This window comes from Giraffa tippelskirchi, chromosome 6 (genome assembly GCF_054371585.1).
Source record: "Giraffa tippelskirchi isolate mGirTip1 chromosome 6, T2T-mGirTip1v1.2.pri, whole genome shotgun sequence".
Lineage (NCBI taxonomy): Eukaryota > Metazoa > Chordata > Mammalia > Artiodactyla > Giraffidae > Giraffa > Giraffa tippelskirchi.
In genome coordinates, this window is record NC_137280.1 from 166,374,982 (window position 1) to 166,397,608 (window position 22,627).

The 22,627-nt window shown below is 38.7% G+C and overlaps 1 protein-coding gene across 4 annotated transcripts in view; it reads left to right on the top strand.

Moving 5' to 3' along the window:
* LNPEP (leucyl and cystinyl aminopeptidase) overlaps positions 1–22,627 on the top strand; it is a 97,312-nt gene that overhangs the window by 7,418 nt on the left and 67,267 nt on the right. Inside the window, exon 1 of one of the 4 annotated variants that reach the window (XM_081498849.1) lies at positions 2,031–2,184. The exons of the other annotated variants lie outside the window; for them this stretch is intronic. The gene's annotated coding sequence lies outside the window, so the exon portion shown is untranslated. Of the gene's footprint in view, positions 1–2,030; positions 2,185–22,627 lie in introns of those variants that run through there. 4 annotated transcript variants of the gene reach the window in all.

Consider the following 22,627-nt stretch of genomic DNA (forward strand, 5'->3'; position numbering starts at 1 on the left):
AAGGAGTACATCAAGGCTGTATATTGTCACCCTGCTTATTTAACTTGTATGCAGAGTACATCATGTGAAATGCCGGGCTGGATGAAGCATGAGTTGGAGTTAAGATTGCTGAGGGAAATAATCAGTAACCTCAGATATGCAGATGACACCACCCTTAGGGCAGAAAATGAAGAAGAACTAAAGAGCCTCTTGAGGAAAGTGAAAGAGGAAAGTGAAAAAGTTGGCTTACAGGTCAACATTCAGAAAACTAAGATCATGGCATCCGGTCCCATCACTTCATGGCAAATAGTTGGGGAAACAATGGAAACAGTGAAAGACTTTATTTTGGGGGGCTCCAAAATCACTGCAGATGGTGACTGCAGCCATGAAATTAAAAGACACTTGCTTCTTGGAAGAAAAGCTATGACCAACCTAGACAGCATGTTAAAAAGCAGAGACATTACTTTCCCAACAAAGGTCCATCTAGTCAAGGCTATGGTTTTTCCAGTAGTCATGTATGGATGTGAGAGTTGGACTCTAAAGAAAGCTGAGCGCTGAAGAATTGATGTTTTTGAACTGTGGTATTGGAGAAGACTCTTGAGAATCCTTTGGACTGCAAGGATATCCAACCAGTCCATCCTAAAGGAGGTCAGTCCTGGGTGTTCACTGGAAGGACTGATGCTGAAGCTGAAGCTCCAATACTTTGGCCACCTGATGCGAAGAGCTGACTCATTTGAAAAGACCCTGATGCTGGGAAAGATTGAAGGTGGGAGGAGAAGGGGATGACAGAGGATGAGATGGTTGGATGGCATCCCTGACTCGATGGACATGAGTTTGAGTAAGCTCTGGGAGTTGGTGATGGACAGGGAAGCCTGGCGTGCTGCAGTCCATGGGGTTGCAAAGAATCAGACATGACTGCGCAACTGAACTGAACCTCAGTAAGAGAAAAGAAATGGAATAATCTAGTTTTGTTTTCATGCTGATATGAAAACAATAGAATATGAAAGTTAAAAAAACAACAAAACTTGGGACAGTTTTCTAATTATTAAATAAATGAATAAAATGAAAGCCGCTCAGTCGTGTCCCACTCTTTGTGACCCCATGGACTGTAGCCCACCAGGCTCCTCTGACCATGGAATTCTTCAGGCCAGAATACTGAAGAGGGTTGCCATTTCCTTCTCCAGGGGATCTTCCCGACCCAGGAATCGGACCCAGGTCTCTTGCATTGCAGGCAGATTCTTTACCAACTGAGCCACCATGGAAGCTCACATAATTCACTAGTTTTAAACAATGGTTGGAATAAGATTTTAAAAGGCTTTGTTCCCATTTTTTTTTCCCATTTTGGTTTCAGGATTAGATATGGTCTAGATAAGTGATCCAGAGAGCTCTGGTCTAGAGGTAAAGGAGGAGTTACTTTCTCAGGGCAAGAATTCTTAAAGAGATAATTTTTTTTTTTTCTTTAAGATTTCTCTGGAGTCCAAAGAATATTGTGACCATGTTGTCAAAGATCGTATTTTTCTGTGTACGATTGTCTTTATAAACTGTTCATATAACATTTGTCAGCAGTAAGTTTACATTTCTATTGATTAACACTCCTGTTAAGAAACAGAGGCATTCTGACCCTCTCTGTGAAAACATTCAGCGATTGAAATACAGAGAAGTCTAGCCAGAATTACCCCAGAAGTTGGGATGGAGCTGGATCAAGCCTGTAGTTCTTGGCAGTTGAAGTGAGGAGGACAGTGCAGGCATATTCTGTTAATTAGTTACCTCATGTCTTGAAAACGGTAGGAGGCTGAAGCTGGAGCTAATACTACTACACCTTTCCATAATTTTGGTGCCAACCTGAGAAAGTGTTTTTTGTTTTTTTAATTTGAATTCCTGGATTTGTACCTTTTAAGAGTATTCACAGAAAACTAGGAATGAAGAATGAGGAAAATCCTAGAGCCCACGGTAGTTCAGCTCCATTTTTATCTAGTGGTCTTTATAGAGAAGGCTGCTCATCGCCCTGGTATTTCTGTGCAATAGATATGGGTTCCTGTGGCTTTGAAAGAGTAGTCAGGATTCCCCAGTAACCCGATTCACTGTTGTAATCTATTTGTGATTATTCCTGGGAGTGCCTGTAAGACTCTGAATCCAAAGATCTTAAGGGTAAATCGGGACGTAGGAGAATTAGTTGTGAAGATGAACAGTATGTGGAGATTTAAGGTAAGGAGGAATCAAAAAGGCAAAGTGGTCAATACCTTGAGCCTTGCAAGTCTTTGGCTTAGAAATGAATCTCTTCTGGAGAGTAGGACACTCTTGTGTGAGGCTGAAAGACAAGAGTCAGAGTTGGAGAGGTGAAGTAGGTGGATCTGATTGGACAAAAGGAATTGAGGGGAGAGAGGATGAATGGGTTAAGGCTGGCATTTGAGGGCCCTGGAAAGAGATAGAAAACATTTGCCATGAGTTTAATCATACTGTGTATTTTTCTTTCCTAGTCAGAAAAGTCACAGTTGCTTGTAAGTTAGTGCTGTTCACTTTCCTGAATGTTTCAGATCTCAAGAAGAAAAAATTATAAAGAAGGCTAGTGACTCATTGACCCACCATGGGTCAATGGTGGCAGTCACTGTTCTTTATTGACTGGTTTTGTTTCACCTTTATACTGATGCTTATGGTAGAACAATGCATCAATTAAAAAAAAAATTCCAACTTTCGCGTCTAAAAAAACTACGAGGAAATCAGTTTCAAATAAAGAAAATTTAGTCTTCCAAGGGAGTTTGAAAAAACGGTGCAGAATCAAGTTCAACTGTCGAAGACCCTCTGAAGTTCTCTTCCTTAATGAATGTCCTCCCAGGCATTTCTGCCACATAGTTCAAGAGTGTGGTCATCAAAACAGAACTCCAGCCAATTGTCTGGACTTCTGTAGATGGCGGGATCAGATAGTCAAGAGTCTTCTCCAGGCCTCTATGCAATTTGGGGAGGCCAAAGCTGGTGATCTGGGAAGAAAGGTGTTTAAGGAGGCTTTCTGATGTTTCTACAAGGGAGAGAGCTTCGTAAGCTGGGAGAACAGGAGAATGGGAAATCCACTGAGAGAGCTGGACCCCTGAGGATTGGGTGTGTTTCTTTGCTCCCTGGATCTCACAAGCAGATGATGGCCAGGGCTGTGCGGTAGCCCTGTTGTCTGTGGTTGTCTGTCCCCAGACAACTGCCTCAGGTGCCATTTGGTGCCATAGAGGAGCTCTCTGGTGGGCAAGAAGGCTTTGGGTCATAGTATTTCTCACAGCTGAAATTGTTATAAGATATAAAATAGTTCTTAGAATATTCATCACCTCAACACCATTTACACCATTTCAGAGTTCTCTTTAACGGAAAAATGGAGTTTAGTGGGAGTGATTAAGGAGAGCTAAGTGTGATTTGAAGATAGAAGTAGTATTACGTTTGTCTAGTTTCTTGTCCCATAATTGTCAAAAGGGTTAAGTAAGGCCACTGGGGCTTGGTGGGAGGAACTAGTGTATCCTAGATATATCCAGATGGTGCCCATAAGATTGGGCTGGTTTCCCCTTATGCTTTTAGCAGTAGTTTCTCTGCTTTTTAAATGCTTAGTGCCTAAAACCTTTTGGGCCATTGGTACTATCCTTTTAGTATGTAGATTTGAAGCCTAGATTAAGAAAACAACTCACAGACTGAGCATAGATAGAGTGTTGAGTGCTTAGGGAAAAAGAAATGCATTCCTGTTTGAAACAGTAGCCTCACTTCCATCAGCATTCATACAGGCTCCCCAGAGGCTTAGTAACTTCGTTTAGAGGAAGCACACAGAAGAATAATTCAGTGTAGGAAGGAAGGTCTGTGTAGGAAGAAAGGTCTTTTCCTTGGAAGGAAAGTTATGACCAACCTAGACAGCATATTAAAAAAGAGAGACGTTACTTTGCCAACAAAGGTCTGTCGAGTCAAAGCTACAGTTTTTCCAGTAGTCATGTATGGATGTGAGAGTTGGACTATAAAGAAAGCTGAGCACTGAAGAATTGATGCTTTTGAATTGTGGTGTTGGAGAAGACTCTTGAGAGTCCCGTGGACAACAAAGACATCCAACCAGTCCATCCTAAAGGAAATCAGTCCTGAGTGTTCATTGAAAGGACTAATGTTGAAGCTGAAACTCCAATACTTTGGCCACCTGATGCGAAGAACTGACTCATTTGAAAAGACCCTGACTCTGGGAAGGATTGAAGGCAGGAGGAGAAGGGGACCACAGAGGATGAGATGGTTGGATGGCATCACCAACTTGATGGACATGAGTTTGAGTAAACTCTGGGAGTTGGTGATAGACAGGGAGGCCTGGCATGCTGCAGTCTATGGGGTCACAAAGAGTCGGACACAACTGAGCGACTGAACTGAACTGAGCTGAGGAAGGAAGGTCTAGTCTGATTTTGGAGATTAGATTAAAAAAACAGAGTATGCTGAGTTAGATAGAAGTAAGCACATGTTCAACTCTGAACTGTGACTGAACTGAACTGAACTGAAGTGTGGCTAGCCTAGAGTATGCTTGTTCATTACATTTGGATGCTGTTGAGATAAAGACTTGAAGAATTCATGCATAGAATCTTTTCTTGGCAGATAATCAAGTGACAGTGACTATTGGTAGAAAAAAATGTGGTTTCAGTTCCTGATTTATGGTTAATCACTATTTTTTTAAAAATAGGTTAATGATAATCAAACTGATCCTCAGTAAGTTGTATTTTCATGGCAAAGTTTTTGTTATAGATTTGGTACTATCATTTATCTTGTGTTTTATCAGTCTGATGGAAAAATATTTCAGAGAAATATCAACAAAATAAGTATTAGTTCAGATTCATCTAAGATCAAATCTAGCAGATTTATTCACCAACTGAGGTATTCTCTAACTCACAGGCAATATTTATAAGAACATTAGAATTCTTTATAAATTTCTTTTGCAGATCTCATGCAGAGATATGCATTCTCTGTTAAATCACTCATAGGTGTTTCTTATGCCTAATGCCATTTTTAAAATAAGGAATTATGCAGTTAATCTTTTTTGAAACAATATCCAGGTAGTTGAAATTAAAAACAGCTTCTTAACTTTAGATCTTATGAGGTTTGTAGCTTTGCCTGAGAGATTAATAAGCATAAATATTTAGTCATCATTGACATTTTCAATTACTTTTTATAGCTAAATCTCTCAAAGAGGTACCCTGAGGGTTGTCAGGGACTGTGGGACCTTTGTTATGAGGAAAGACTTTTGGAAATATTTTGTAAAATAAAGATTATGTTTGATTGGGGAACAAGTTTGATATGAATATAAACATTAGGATAAAATAAGTTAGCCTAGAAAAGGAAAATTAAAAATTAAACTAAAATAATAATATTTTTCCCCACAAAGATATTGTCTAACTTATAAGTGACCAAAATGGCATATCTTTATGTGACTCTGATCATTGTCATAATAATAAATAGAAGGATAAAGGAACTAAATACTCTTTGTAATCTGAACCGTTTGTCTGTGTTTTTAATCCATGGAATATGATGTTGCACTGTTAACTTGATGCTTTTTGGTGTCCTCTAGCCAGAGTTGTTTAACTACATTATTTCCAATGTGGGATTGACAAACATTTTTGAGTGCTGACTTTTCAGTACAACTAAATGGTTATTATTAGAACCTTGTACATTAGTATAAATTTTTTGTTTTCTTTTGGATCTATATTAATGCCACTGTGGATAGCAACCAGAGAAAATAAATGCAGAAATATATAGTACAAAATCTTTGTAGAAGATGAGTTCAGTTCAGTCACTCAGTCGTGTCCGACTCTTTGTGACCCCACGAACAGCAGCACGCCAGGCCTCCCTGTCCATCACCACTCCCGGAGCCCACCCAAACCCATGTCCATTGAGTCGGTGATGCCATCCAACCATCTCATCCTCTGTTGTCCCCTTCTCCTCCTGCCCTCAATCTTTCCCAGCATCAGGGTCTTTTCAAATGAGTCAGCTCTACGCATCAGGTGGCCAAAGTATTGGAGTTTCAGCTTCAACATCAGTCCTTCCAATGATCACCCAGGACTGATCTCCTTTAGGATGGACTGGTTGGATCTCCTTGCAGGCCAAGGGACTCTCAAGAGTCTTCTCCAACACCACAATTCAAAAGCATCAATTCTTCAGTGCTCAGCTTTCTTTATAGTCCAACTCTCACATCCATCCATGACTACTGGAAAAACCATAGCCTTGACCAGATGGACCTTTGTTGACAAAGTAATGTCTCTGCTTTTTAATATGCTGTCTAGGTTGGTCATAACTTTCCTTCCAAGGAGTAAGCGTCTTTTAATTTCATGGCTACAGTCACCATCTGCAGTGATTTTGGAGCCCAGAAAAATAAAGTCAGCCACTGTTTGCACTGTTTCCCCATCTATTTCCCATGAAGTGATGGGACTGGATGCCATGATCTTAGTTTTCTGAATGTTGAGCTTTAAGCCAACTTTTTCCCTCTCCTATTTCACTTTCCTCAAGAGGCTCTTTAGTTCTGCTTCACTTTCTGCCCTAAGGGTGGTGTCATCTGCATATTTGAGGTTACTGATATTTCTCCTGGCAATCTTGATTCCAGCTTGTGCTTCATCCAGCTCTGCATTTCTCATGATGTACTCTGCATATAAGTTAAATGAGCAGGGTGAAAATATACAGACTTGACATACTCCTTTCCCGATTTGGAACCAGTCTTTTGTTCCATGTCCAGTTCTAACTGTTGCTTCTTGACCTGCATACAGATTTCTCAGGAGGCAGGTCAGGTGGTCTGGTATTCCCATCTCTTTCAGAATTTTCCACAGTTTGTTGTGATCCACAGAGTCAAAGGCTTTGGCATAGTCAATAAAGCAAAAGCAGATGTTTTTATGGAACTTTCTTGCTTTTTTGATGATCCAGTAGATGTTGGCAATTTGATCTCTGGTTCTTCTGCCTATTCTAAAACCAGCTTGAACATCTGGAAGTTCACGGTTCACATATTGCTGAAGCCTGGCTTGGAGAATTTTGAGCATTACTTTACTAGCGTGTGAGATGAATGCAATTGTGGGATAGTTTGAGCATTCTTTGGCATTGCCTTTCTTAGGGATTGGAATGAAAACTGACCTTTTCCAGTCCTGTGGCCACTGGTGAGTTTTCCAAATTTACTAACATATTGAGTGCAGCACTTTCACAGCATCATCTTTTAGGATTTGAAATAGCTCAACTGGAATTCTATCACCTCCACTAGCTTTGTTCGTAGTGATGCTTTCTAAGGCCCACTTGACTTCACATTCCAGGATGTCTGGCTCTAGCTGAGTGTGAGTGATCACGCCATTGTGATTATCTGGGTCGTGAAGATCTTTTTTGTACAGTTCTTCTGTGTATTCTTGCCACCTCTTCTTAATATCTTCTGCTTCTGTTAGGTCCATATCATTTCTGTCCTTTATTGAGCCCATCTTTGCATGTAATGTTCCCTTGGTATCTCTAATTTTCTTGAAGAGATCTCTAGTCTTTCCCATTCTGTTGTTTTCCTCTATTTCTTTGCATTGATTGCTGAGGAAGGCTTTCTTATCTCTCCTTGCTATTCTTTGGAGCTCTGTATTCAAATGCGTATATGTTTCCTTTTCTCCCTTGCTTTTCATTTCTCTTCTTTTCTCAGCTATTTGTTAGGCCTCCTCAGACAGCCATTTTGCTTTTTTTGCATTTCTTTTTCTTGGGGATGGTCTTAATCCCTGTCTCCTGTACAATGTCATGAACCTCTGTCCATAGTTCATCAGGCATTCCATCTATTTGTCACTTCCACTGTATAGTCATAAGGGATTTGATTTAGGTCATACCTGAATAGTCTAGTGATTTTCCCCACTTTCTTCAATTTAAGTCTGAATTGGCAATAAGGAGTTCATGATCTGAGCCACAGTCAGCTCCTGGTCTTGTTTTTGCTGACTGTATAGAGCTTCTCCATCTTTGGCTGCAAAGAATATAATCAGTCTGATTTCGTTGTTGACCATCTGGTGATGTCCATGTGTAGAGTCTACTCTTGTGTTGTTGGAAGAGGGTGTTTGCTATGACCAGCGTGTTCTCTTGGCAGAACTCTATTAGCCTTTGCCCTGCTTCATTCTCTACTCCAAGGCCAAATTTGCCTGTTATGCCAGGTGTTTCTTGACTTCCTACTTTTGCATTCCAGTCCCCTATAATGAAAAGGACATCTTTTTTGGGTGTTAGTTCTAAAAGGTCTTGTAGGTCTTCATAGAACTGTTCAACTTCAGCTTCTTCAGCATTACCAATCAGGGCATAGACTTGGATTACCATGATATTGAATGGTTTGCCTTGGAAACCAACAGAGATCATTCTGTCATTTTTGAGATTGCATCCAAGTACTGCATTTCGGACTCTTTTGTTCACCATGATGGCTACTCCATTTCTTCTAAGGGATTCCTGCCCACAATAGTAGATATAATGGTCATCTGAGTTAAATTCACCCATTCCAGTCTGTCTGAGTTCACTGATTCCTAGAATGTCGATGTTCACTCTTGTCATCTCCTGCTTGACCACTTCCTGTTTGCCTTGATTCATGGACCTAACATTCCAGGTTCCTATGCAATATTGCTCTTTACAGCATCAAACCTTGCTTCTATCACCTGTCCCATCCACAACTGGGTGTTGTTTTTGCTTTGGCTGTATCCCTTCATTCTTTCTGGAGTTTTCTCCACTGATCTCCAGTAGCATATTGGGCCCCTACCGACCTGGGGGAAGATGAGTGCTTTGAGCTTAATTCTGTTTTGTTGAAACCAGGTAGTGATGGGGTTCAAACCTACTTAATTATTGTCTTCTCTTTTTTGTTGTTATTTCCTTTTTTTTTTTTTTTCATTTTGGATTTCTTCCTGTTTATATCATGCTAACAGTTTTTCTTCGACTCTTATTTTTATCACCCAAGACTAAAAATATAACAAACCAAAATTAGTTTTCCATGTCTCCTTGCTTCATTCTTCTACTGGGGAGTCATGAGTGGGTCCGAGAAGACTGTGAATGTTTGAGTACAGATTTTCTTGCATACTGTTTTAAGCTGCCTCAATTAACAAGTATTTTTTAAATTTGTGTTTGACACGTCCCTACTTCTCTCTCCCAAAAAAGATAACCCTCTTCCAATAAATACCTTCACCATATGCTCACTTGTTCTAAGCTTTGTTCTTAAAACTGGAGTTAACTATGAATGCAGAATGGTCTCTGCCCTTGAGGAGCTTATATTCTAGAAGAGTTAAATTTTTTTTTTTTAAGGTATACAGATGCACAAATCAGTATGCTCCCTTCAAAAACTTTCAGACTTTGAGAAGGACAGGTCCCATCCCACACCACTTTCCTTAGATACATTTGGTTTTGTAGTTTTATTTTTTCATTTTAGAGATCTCTCCATGAATCTCCCTCATTTTGTAAGACCATTGTGTAGTTTATTTTAATAGTGAAGAGCAGTCAGACCGCTCCTTTCAAATCCTGGCTCCTCCCTCACTATCTCTGTGATTCTTATCTAAGGACGTTACCAAGAGGTTTTAATATCTTTAGATAAAACACTAAAATATGTACAGTAACTCAAAACGTTTTCTCATATTCACTGAAGTTTTAAGATATGGGGGGTTGTTTGGCATATTCCGGGCTGCCCTGGTGGCTCAGCTGGTAAAGAATCTGCCTGCAATGTGGGAGACCTGGGTTTGATCCCTGGGTTGGGGAAATCCCCTGGAGAAGGGAAAGGCTACCTGCTCCAGTATTCTGGTCTGGAGAATTCCATGGAGTACAGAGTCCATGTGGTCGCAAAGAGTCGGACAAGACTGAGCGACTCTCACTTTCACTTGGCATATTCCAGCCAGAGTGAGATTTTGAAAGTTGGGGAACACGTATTTCTTACATCTTGTTTTAGTAACATTAAAGGCTTGAGGCTACTATAGGAGAGGATTCTTTCCAATTCATATTTATTAACAATAATTATGCATTTGTGACACTTTCGGGGAAGTGTTGCCTAAGAATAGAGACCTGTTCATTTCTACGTCCAGTTCAATTTTGGCTTAGGTGTGTTCTTCTGGTTCCTACAGACAAATGTTATACCTAACACCTCATTATTCACACAAGTAGAACTTGTTTCAGTCTTAGGCGTTTTATATATATATATATTAGGTGGGGGTTGAAATAGTGTGGAATTAAAGACCAAAAGGGGTAGTGTTAGCATGAAACTATAGGATAAGGGAACTTCACTTACTGACAATGATGCCTGTATATATCATAGACATCAGGAATGCAAACAAAGATGTCTATAGTTCAATATGTATTTAAGTTCATACCTATGTTGTTATGTATCCTCACAGGAAGCATGCTAAGAAGCTGGTTTTACTAGTGAATTTGTATTTCTGCTAGTGACTGTGACGCTTATTTTACTGTTATTTTTTGCTAACTAACTGTAACTTGGCAGCAGCTTTTGGCTCTGAGAATCTATTTTGAATTATGGCAGTTACCTCCTTGCTTCATCCCTGCCAGGAGTCTCTAGATCTGGTTTTTATTTGTTTTTTTCTTGTAAAGACAATATTTTGAACCTCTGAAACATAAAAGGTAGTGATTTTCATCAAACAGCAAGGTGAAGGATGTAAGAAGTAATACTGTGAGTGTCTGGTGGCCACACGAAAGGACTGCATGGGAACAGACTGGGGGTATTCCTCATTGTGGGCTGTAATTGCCCCTGGGATGCCTCAGGGTTAAGAAGATAGTGTTTTCCCACAGGAGTAAGCTGCCGGAGTCCACGTTTATTTCCCAGGGATGCTCAAAGAAGCATAAGGTATGTTATGAAAGCAGAAGTACCATTTGTTTAGGATTCATTTTCTCAATGGTTTAAAACCACATTTCGAATCCTATGTAAAGAACGTACATGCTTGTTCAGCCAGGAACCATCAGTTACATTTAACAGATAAAAACACAGTTTTCTTGTATTTGGTTCCTACTAGAGTTTGCACCTAATATAGTGTTTCATATGTATTAGTTTAGTAAATGTTAATCTGAAACTAATATTACATCAGACAACCTCTAAAACATTTAGATAAGAACTTTGCTTTGTTTGTGCTCTTCTAATTTAGAGGGTTTTAACAATTTTTTTCAAGTAAAGTTGAATTTCAGTGCCTCTCCTTTTTCTATAAATATCTCTATAACAGAGTAATTTCAAGTGACTTTTTTTTTTGAATATTCTTATCAGTGTTCATTCAGCTTCCCTTTCCACTGAAATGCATTTTGAGCACTTGCTGTGTTTCGGCACTTACTGTGCTTTGCACAGGGAAGATAGTGCCAAATAAGACATAGTCTCTGTGTTTGAGGAAAGACGGTGCTTAGAGGGAGGGAGTCTCTTACTCTGGAGCATTTTCAAAATCAAAATTTAAGACTGATCCAACATTTTCCTCCCTCATCCTTTTCATCTGCCGGGCCTTTCTCATAGCTGGAGAGCTGCTGTTTTGGAGACCAGAGTGCTTCAGTTAAATCAGTTTCTTTTTCTGCAGAGCTGTCGGGCCTGCCGACAGACCTGCCACTGGGGTATTTTGCCCTTCATTAGAGAGCCACTGAAACAATTCCCAAGCCAATTAGATTTGACTTTAAAAAAAAAAAAAAGAGGAATTTCCTGGAATTGGTAAGAGGCATGAACCTGTCTTGCATAAGCCTTCCTGTGACCCTTATGGAAAGCGTAAAGGAGCTGGGACCGTGTCACAGCTGTCAAGCAGTAAAGCCATTGAGAGGTGGGGCTCTCTTAACATAATAGTTAACGGTATGAGTTAGTTACGGTATGAACTGAGATATGAAAGCATGAATTTTAGACCTGCACTAAGCAATAGGAAAAAATGTGGATGTTTCTGTCCCGATACTAATCACAGGAAAAAAAGAAAAAAAAGTAGGCGACATCTTGAGAAGAACAGCACTGAAACATTTCCTTAGTGGCCACATAGCATAAATTATGGTGTGTGAACTGTGCAGACATCTATTCAATGTCTCCTTCCCCCTTAAAAAAATCTCCATTTTCACCCTCTTACTCAGTATATTTATGGAGTGCTTATATGGAAACAGAGTATATAGGCAGGGCACCACAGATGGGGTGTCTTAAATCCCACAGGCTGGGTAGCTTGACAGAAATTTTCTCAGAGTGTGAAGGTTAGGAGTTCAAGGGGAAGGTGCTGGCGTGGTTGGTTTCTGGTGAGAGGCTCTTCCTGGCTCGCAGATGGCGGCCTCCTTGCTGTGTCCTCACGTGGCCTTCCTTTTGCACATACAGAGAGAGCTCTGTGTCTTCCCCTTATACGAACGCCAGTCCTTTCAGCCCTGCTCCTGTGACCTCGTTTCACTTTAATTACCTCCTTGAAGGCCCTATCTCCCAACACATCTCACTGGGGATCCGTGCTCCAGTACAGGAAGCTGGGGCGGCGGGGAAGGGACCGCTCCGTCCATCACTGGCCGCCTTCACTTTGGATAATCTTGGATACCATCAGGTGAAGAAGATTGTGTTTTTTTCACAGGGACAAATTATTAAAGGCTGCATGCCTGCCTGAGGATGCTCAAATGAGCATATATAGTTAAATTCAAGATTTTTTTTTTTTTGGGTCCCAGGAATCCAGGGTGGTCTAAAACCCCATGTCCCTTCCTGCCCTCCTTTGGAGTGATTCAGACCTTCTGTACTTACTTTCCTTACTTGATGTGTTTACTCTGTATGCTTTTTCCAACAGTATACTGAGACTTGCATGCTTGAAGATGCAAGATGTCTGAAGAGTTTGGGGATTTTTTTCTTTATCTTGAAGGCAGTGTTACTCTTCTTAAACTTTTTAGTCTAGGACCCCTTTAATACTCTAAAAAGTTATTGTGGACCCTTAAAAGCTTTTGTTTATGTGGATTATGTCTCTCAGTACTAACTAGGTTAGAGATTAACATAGATTTTTTTAAAAATATTAATATATTTCATAATGACAATGAAAACCTTTTTACATATTAACATAAACAACATTTTTAATTTTCCAAAACAGAAATATTAGTGAGAGGCATTATTTTGCACTGTTGCAAACTTTTTTTAATGTCTGCCATAATAGAATATAACAGGAGTTTTAGATTTGCCTCTGTGTTCAGTGTGTTATATAAAGTGTCATATAGGCTAGGGAAATCTCCACTGTACACTCATGAGAGAATGAGTGTGAACATGGAAATAACATTTGATTATGAACATTTGCCCTTGAAGACCTGCTGAGAGAGTATCAGAAATTCCCAGTGGTACCCGTAGCGCATCTTGAGAACTGTTACTCCACACGTTAAACCTGTCTTTTACAGAGACTGGAGAGAAGTACCTTAGGAACCCACAGAAGGTAGAAAGTGGAGCTGTTGGAATTGGGCAGCGAGTTTCTTAAGATAGATCTAGGTCACAGGAGAAGGAAATGGCCAGCCAGGCATATCGAACAAACCACACATCAGGATGCCTTTGTTATCTGAGTATTCTACAGTCATTTATTTCATCTCCGGATGGTTGTAAGCTCGGGAAGACACAGAATTACTTAAAATTCTTAAGTTAGCTTTAAAAATAATCATTGATTTTTTTAATCTGTTTTGTGTTTATACCTGAAAGATTTTCTTCTTTATTATTAAAAAGTAAAAACAACTTCATCGTTATTTTTTGATGGTTGCCAAACTATGATGTTCTACTTGCAGCAGTCATTTTACATACATTAGTTCCTATGAGACCCATTTATTGAAGTACAGTTGATTTACAATATTGTATGCAGCAAAGTGATTTACGTTATATATGTATACATCAGTTCAGTTCAGTCGCTCAGTTGTGTCTGACTCTTTGCGATCCCATGGACTGCAGCACGCCAGGCCTCCCTGTCCATCACCAACTCCTGGAGTCTACTCAAACTCATGTCCATCGAGTCAGTGATGCCATCCAGCCATCTCATCCTGTCGTCCCCTTCTCCTCCCACCTTCAATCTTTCCCAGCATCAGGGTCTTTTCCAATGAGTCAGTTCTTCACATCAGGTGGCCAAAGTATTGGAGCTTCAGCTTCAGCATCAGTCCTCCCAATGAATATTCAGGACTGATCTCCTTTAGGATGGACTAGTTGGATCTCCTTGCAGTCCAAGGGACGCTCAGGAGTCTTCTCCAACACCACAGTTCAAAAGCATCAATTCTTCAGTGCTCAGCTTTCTTTGTAGTCCAACTCTCACATCCATATATGACTACTGGAAAAACCATAGCTTTGACTAGATGGACCTTTGTCGGCAAAGTAATGTCTCTGCTTTTTAATATGCTGTCTAGGTTTGTCATAACTCTTCTTCCAAGGAGCAGGTGTCTTTTAATATGTATACATACAAACACATATATACACATTTCTGATAATTTTCTCTTATAGGTTATTATAAGACACCGAGTGTCGTTCCCTGTGCCATGCGGTAAATCCTGTAGTTTATCTTGTATTATGTAGTCGTGGGTGTCTCTTAATCCCATACGCCTAATATATCCCTCTCCCCACCTCCCTTTTCCTTTTCAGTAGCCATAAATTCATCTCCTATGTCTGTGAGTCTGTTTCTGATTCGTAAATAGATTCATTTGTATTATTTTTTAGATTCCACATGTAAGTGATATGTAATACTTGTCTTTCTCTGTCTGACTTACTTCACTAAGTATGATGTTCTTCAGATCCATTCATGTTGCTGCAGATGACACTATTTCACTCTTTTTTATGACAAGGTAATATATATGTGTGTGTATGTGTGTGTGTGTATCCACTACATCTTCTTAAACTAGCTGTCTGTTGATGGGCACTCGGGTTTTTAACAAGCTGTCTCTTTCCCAAAACCCTCTGCCTCCAACATACAATAATATGGATGTATCCTTTACCTTCTCAGTCCTTTGGTGAATTCTTAGACTTATTTTAATTTTGATGAATTAAAGGCCTATAAGTTTATAAGTTGAATTATTTTTTTTTCTACTTGTCCTGATCTGTTGAATAATAGAAAATCCTTTGTCCCATGCCTGTCCTGCCATAAAATGATCTAGACCTTTACGAGAACTAGAATCAACTCTCTTTTTCCCTCTGGGTTCTTTGGGGCTGTGAATGACTAGGATTGATAGACTTAAACTGTCTTGCCCTTCAAAAAATATCTGCACCCCTATGTTCATAGCAGCATTATTTATAATTGTGAAGACATGAAAACAAGCTGAATGTTCTTCTGTGGATGAATGGATAAAGAAGTTGTGGAGTGTGTGTGTGCGTGTATATATGTATATAATATGTGTACCTGTATGTATGCGTGTATACACACGCAGTGGAATATTATTCAGCCATAAAAAGAGGACATCCTACAATTTGCAACAATATGAATGGACCTAGAAGCTAAGTGAAAGAAGTCAGAGAAAGACATATTTTGTATGATCTCACTTATATATGGAATATTAAAAAAAAAAAAAACACCCGTGCACAAACTCACATCAAACTCAAAGAGATCAGATTTGTGGCTATCAGAGGTAGGGGTTTTGGGGAGGGGAAGTTGGAGAAAGTGGACAAAAGATACAGACTTCCATTTATAAGGTAAATAAGTACTGTGAATGTAATGTGCAATGTGATGACTGTAGTTAAGACTGCTATATGATATTTGGAAAGTTGTTGAGAGTAGATCGTACGAGTTCTCATCATAAAGAAAAATTTTTTTCTTTTTTATAAATTACATCTACATGAGATGATGGACGTTAAGTAAACCTATCGTGGTAATCATTTCACAATATGTGTAAATCAAAACATCATACTGTACACCTTAAATTTATACAGTGATGTATGCCAATTATTTCTTAATAAAACCCCTGAGTCGGGGGATGGGGGAGAAACTGTCTTCTCTTGCCCTACTCCACAAATAAGACATATGGTGAACTGTGATGAGATGTCACCATGTACACCCTGGCATGTACACGTTAAGTTAAGCCAACTAAACTAGACTTCTGTAAAAGATCCCTCACCCACTCATTCAAAGTACCTTCAAATGCTTACTAACATTATAGAGAATTTAGCCCATCACTGTTTTGGTGTTTATAGTGTCAGGAATATTTTTTAACAGAAGACCTTCATGGTTCCTTTGGGTAAGTGGACAAGAAATAATTGTGGAACAAAGGCTTACAGTGTAGCATGGGAGTGTGCAGTAATTGTTCAAGTGAATAGCCTCTCAGATTGGTCTTTGTATAATTAAAATCAGAGTACTGTAATGGTGCATATTCCAGATACTTGCTGTTATATTTTTTAAACTTAGAGTCAAAGCCAAACAAAATACTCCCCTCCTTCCTAGGCAACCATTGATCTGTTTTCTCTCATTATAGATTAGTTTACATTTTCTAGAATTTTATATACATGGAATTATACAGATTTTACAGAAATGAACTCATGCACTGTTGTTTTAGCCTGGGTTCTTTCACTTAGCGTAATTATTTTGAGACTCATCCAAGTAATATCAGTAGTTCCCTTTTATTTATTTATTTTTGCCTTTTATGGCCTATTTTTATTCATTTTTTATTCCATTTTATGGATATATTATAACTCGTTTATCCGTTCAGGTCTTAATGGACATTTGTTTCCAGTTCGGGGTTAGTGTAAGTCTCCCAGGATTTCTGAAATACAAGTCTTTATGTAGACATTTGTTGTTTCTCTTGGGTAAATACTTAGGATTCGATTGGTTGGGTCTTCTGGTTGCTCTGTTTCAACTTAAGAAACTGCCAACTATTTTCTAAACTGGTTTTACCACTTCACATTTCCATCAGCAGTACATGATAATGCTTATTCTTCACATTCTTGCCAAAATTTAGTGTGACTAACCTTTTAATTTAGCCAATCCGATCAGTATGTAATGATATATCTGTGATTTTAATTGGCCTTCCCTGGTGACTACTGATCGCATGTAGTTGAGCATGTTTGCATGTTTTGGGGGTTTTTTGGCTATTAGTTCATCTTCTTTTGTGAATTGACTATTCAGATCTTTTGCCCACTATTTTGAATTGTAAGAGTTCTTTATGTATTCTAGATACTAATCTATGCAAAGATACAGATGTATTTGTGTAATATATGTAACATATGTATCATATATATTGCACAAACATATATAATAGCTCCATATATATAAAAACACTAAAGACTCTCATTTTCTGGAAATCTATTGTATTTGAATTGTTGTTACTCTATGTGTAATATGTAACTTTTTATTTTCCAGCTAGCTTCAGGCTTTCCTTCACTTTTGGTTCTAGCAGTTTGTATCTTGGCTTGGTTTTCTTTGGACTAAATATTTTTTGATATTCATTGAACCTCTTGAATCTGTAAATTTGTGTCTTTCACCATATTTACAAAGTTTTGGGCTATGGTTTCTTTGGATAATTGTTTTGCCCAAGTTGTTTTTTTTTTTCTGTAATTCTGGGACTCCAGTTACATATGTGTTGTAGGTTCTTTTGTGCCTTTGAGGCACTCCTCACTTTTTTTCTCAATTCTTCTTCTTCTCTCTGTTTCAGATTGAATGATTTCTGTTTACCTGTAAGAAATGTTTACTGTCTGATATGAGAATTGTAATTAATATTGACCTTCAGCAGTAAACAGTGAAACTTGGTTCAATGAATACAACTAAAATATAAGTTTAAAATATATCCTATGGAGTATGATTTGTTGTAAACTTTGTTGTTAATTGAAATGTGTTTTTGAGCAAATTGGCCAAATGATGAGGTATGCGGGTATCATTTCTGATATAGGCACTTTTATCATCCAGGACATTGAGTTCTATTTCCCATCAAGCTTCAATGCACTCATTTTTCCCCAGTGATGACCATATGTTGTGTCTGGTCTTTGTAGAAGACGAGAAAGTAGCAGAATGTATTAGAAATATTTGCATCAAAAGTTGAAAAAAATTTTTAGTAACATTTCATCACTTAGCCAGAAAATGCTTGTATTAGTAATTATACAGATTCTCTCATCCCTAGTTATCATGTTTTACTGTACCAGGATTCAGCTAGTACTACAGGGAAAAAAGGAAATAGCAGATATATTTTTTCAAAAAATCAACTACAATTATGACATGAGAAATTTCTCTAAAAATGTGATTTTTCAGTCATTTCTGATCTGTTTTGTCTGAGATCAGGATGAAACCATGTGGCTCAGTCTTGAGCCACTGTTAGCTTGTCTCTTTCTTTCAATGACTTTTATATTCCTCTTTGGGCTTAAAGTATTGAGAATTCATTTTATTGTAAAATGTAAAAACTCATTTTTAAAAAACATGTTCTCTTTATGCTTTTTAAAGGAAGAAAAGGATATCTAGATTAGAATAATAACTTGTAGCATCTTGTAGACTTTTAGTTGATGAGTACTTGGTCAATGTTAGGATGTTCTATTACCTAAAAAGGACTCATTAAAAAAAAAAAACAACATGTACCACAGTGCAAGAACAAATGACTTCTCAGAGGTTGCTTAACCATTTCCTCTAAGTCTGAGAAAGTGGTTGTTTTCAAAATCACCCAGCTGAATTTGGGTAGAACTAAACTTAGCTGAGCAGTTCTGTGGGTTAAACTCACTTATTGTTTCACTTCCATCTTCCTGTACAGAAGTTAAAGTTTAAAAATTAAAAAAAAAAAAAGAAATCGTTTTGGTTCCAGTCATTTTTACTAGCCAGCTGACTGGACAAAAGTTCATTATTTTCTCTGTAAAACATAATAGGTTTACAGGGTCTCTAAAAAGGCATCACTTCATGGTAAATAGAAGAGGACAAAGTGAAAGCAGTGACAGATTTTATTTGCTTGGCCTCCAAAAGCACTGCTGACAGTGACTGCAACCATGAAATTAAAAGACGCTTGCTTCTTGGAAGAACAGCTATGACAAACCTAGACAGCATATTAAAATGCAGAGACACCACTTTGCTGACAAAAGTCTGTATAATCAAAGCTATGGTTTTTCCAGTAGTCATGTACAGATGTGAGAGTTGGACCATAAAGAAGGCTGAGAGCCAAAGAATTGATGCTTTTGAACTGTGGTGTTGGAGAAGACTCTTGAGAGTCCCTTGGACTGCAAGGAGATCAAACCAGTCCATCCTAAAGGAAATTAACCCTGAATATTCATTGAAAAGACTGATGCTGAGGCTGAAGCTCCAATACTTTGGCCACCTTATGTGAAGAGCCAACTCATCGGAAAAGACCCTGATGCTGGGAAAGATTGAAGGCAAAAGGAGCAGAGGGTGGCAGAGGATGAGATGGTTAGAGAGCATCACTGACTCAGTGGACATGAATTTGAGCAAACTCAAGGAGATAGTGAAGGACAGGGAAGCCTGGCATGCTGCAGGCCATGGGGTCGCAAAGAGTCAGACATGGCTTAGCAACTGAACAACATAAAAGCTTCTACTTTTCTAAAATAGCAATCAATAAAGTTTCAGTAAAATGATCGGACACTGTATTGTATTTGGATAACTTCATAACCATAATAAGCAGGGGGAAGGAGGGAGTCCACCTTATTGCCTGTGATGGAATAGTAACACAGCGAATGTAGTTGGACAAGATCAAACTGTTTTATCGGAGTACCTACTAAGTAATGGCTCAGAGAATTGTGGGAACCGCAGCATGAGTGTCTGACACATTGTGGTAATTGTGTTCATCTCTGAGGCCATCCTGAACCTCAGTTCTTCACCTCTGATCTAGAGGTGACTGTGATCAGAGGCTGTGAAGATATAGGGCCTGTTCCTGCACAAGGGGCTAGTTTAAGTTATCCTGCATGGTGCTGAAGGGTTTAGCTACTGCTGTCGAGGAAAATGGGAGTTTGAAACTCGGTTGTGCCACTTCCAAGCAAGTTCTTTCACCTCCCTGCCTCTTACTTCTTCATCCATAGAATGTTGTGGGGATTAAATTAAATGAGATGACACCTGTAAAATGTTACTTAATACGGAAAACTACTAATTATTCAGCAGTTGCTGTGTGCTAGGCTCTGTTCTAAATATTTTACATGTGTCTCATTTAATTCTCACAACTCAATGAGCTAGATCGCTGTTATTATCTCCATTTGATAGATGAGCAAACTGAGCTTGGAAAGACGAAATAACCTGCTCAAGGTTATACAGGAAGTGACAAAGCAGTCTGGTTCCAGACACATTCTTAACTTCTCAGCTGTTTCCAGCGCATTATTAGCATGTGCTAAACCCCTCAGTGAATGTTGACTTTCATCACCATCATTATTGGTGGAGGTGTTAAAATGGTGGGTGGTGGTTATGAACTTGGTTTTACTTTTTCCAGTATCTCTCCTGGTCTTTTTCTGGGACAGCAGGCAGAGCGTTCTCACATCCACTGATGGAAGGAGTGAGAATCTCCCTCAAGTCAACTGCATCCAGGTCCTTGGTCTTTGTAGGAAAAGCCCACAGCTGCACGCAGGATTTTTGTATAAAGAATGGAAAATGTCCTGAGTATACCAGGTGTTCCATTCTCTCCCTATGTGTCTGAGTTGAAATCGAAAATAACCAAGAGACCCTGCATATGTTCCCATTTCAAAAGTGTCAGAGAATCACAGAACTAGTATGTACAGTATAATCTTTTGTTTTAGGAGGATAAATTAGTCTGTAAGAAGAGTACATCGCAAACATTAATGGTATACTGTGTGGATGATGGGTAACTTAGTCATCTATTGCTACATAATAAATCACAGAACTTAATGGCTTAAAACAGCAACCGTATATTGGCTTATGATTTTGTAGGTCTGCAGTTTGTTCTGGGTTCAGCTGGATGTTTCTTCCACCGTTCTTGCCCGAGGTCACCTGTAGCAGCTGTCATCTGGTAGCTTGATTGGGAGGGAGCTGGAAGATTTAGGATGGCTTCGCTCCCATATCTGGCAGTTAGTGCTGTCTGTTTGCTGGGCTTTTTTTTTTTTTTCATTTGGTTCCTCGTCCACAAGTAGGCTAGCTCAGATTTCTTCTCACGGGGCTCTCCTGGTCAGCAGAAGAGAAATGGTGAGCGCTGTAAGACCTCTTAGAACCTAGGATTGGAAATTTTATAGTGTTGCTTCTGCTGCATTCCATTGCTTAAAACAAGTTACAAGGCCAGTATGGATTGGAGATAAAGTCTCCAATTCCTAATAGGAGGTCCCATGAGAGATTAATAGCAAATTTTATCCTGCTATCCAGATTTCTTGATTTCACTATCTAGGGCCATTTCTAAGACACCTCAACTGTTGATAATTTTCATTAACTTATCACTGTTAGATCTTGACAGGTTAAAACATGATCTGTACATGTTGAAAGGCTTTTCCTGTTTTGTTTTTTTTTACATAGAAAATATAAATATAAAAACATCCAACATACCTTTAATTCCACCTTCCAGAAATAACCACTAATATTTTTATTTACAGTGTATCCAGCCAGATGACTATTTGTTTCAAGTTCTATAACCTGCCTCTTAATACTGTATTTTGAACAGCTTTTCATGTATAAACTAGATTTAAATAATTTTTATGTCTGCATGATATTTTATTGGATGTGAATATACCTATCCCTTGATGTTATGTATGTAAGTTGTTTTCTTTTTCTTACTATGTGAACAAGACTGCTGTGAACACTATACATATATGTCTGTGCAATTACTCTTAGGAGAAATTCCTCTTGTGGAGTTACTTGTTCCAAGAACGTATTTTAGGCTTTTGTCATGTATTGATGAGACACGATTTTTAAAATTACCTGGTTCATTAGTAAATATTAGCATTGCAGGGCTAGGTTCTTAAGCGTTACAGTAAAATTGTTCTTTAGACATTCACAAGTAAATGCATACATTATGGTTTGTGTTTGGGGAAATGTGTCTGCTCTTGACTGCCAAGGTGAATTCTTAGGTGTGAGACTTAGACTTATACCAATTGCCTTTAACACAATCTCAAACATAATGAATGCTTTTTAAAACCTTGTTAAAAATGGAAACTATAGTAAAGACGACTTCACATTCCTTTAGCACTTCACGTCAAAGTGTGTAAACTTAGTTGCTAATAATGTCTTACTGGCTAAAGCTTTTATTTTGCCTCTGGGACCACTAATTAGAGTTCTACTTCTGTCTTCTTCCATATCTCTGTGCTACCCATGGTGCATCTGTCATTTCCAGGTTCTTTTTTGTTTTTCCAAATGGTTTGAGAACATAAACACTTTGCAGCCTGGGTGTAAACATTTTTCTAGGACAGCCCCCCTCCCCCAATCTTTTTTGTTTTTCCTGCTAATATTTGATTTGGTAGCAGTGTTATTTGGGAGTCACCTTTGTAGGGTCTTCCTGATACATAACTCAGTTTTCATAGAAATACTTTTAAAATTTTTTTTTCATTTAATACTTAATTATTCCATAACCATAATTATAATGTTAACTAGCATAAACTGATTTGGGAACTGACACTAATTCTTGGTAAGAATGCAGCTGCTTTGGTGGAGGCATACGTGCTTGAACCTTGTAGAGAGTAGCCCATTTGTCTCACTGGAAACAATGAGCAATGGTGTTAGAAAATCTTGCAGAGAGGATGGAGAATGTTGCTTAATTTGGAGTTTTGTTAAGTGGGCATAGGTTAAAACAACATCCACGTTGTTTGTTGAGGTAGAAAATGCCCTTTCTTTCCTGAAGGAAATGACTCCTCCCTGAGTTTTTAATTCTTGGTTTTGTT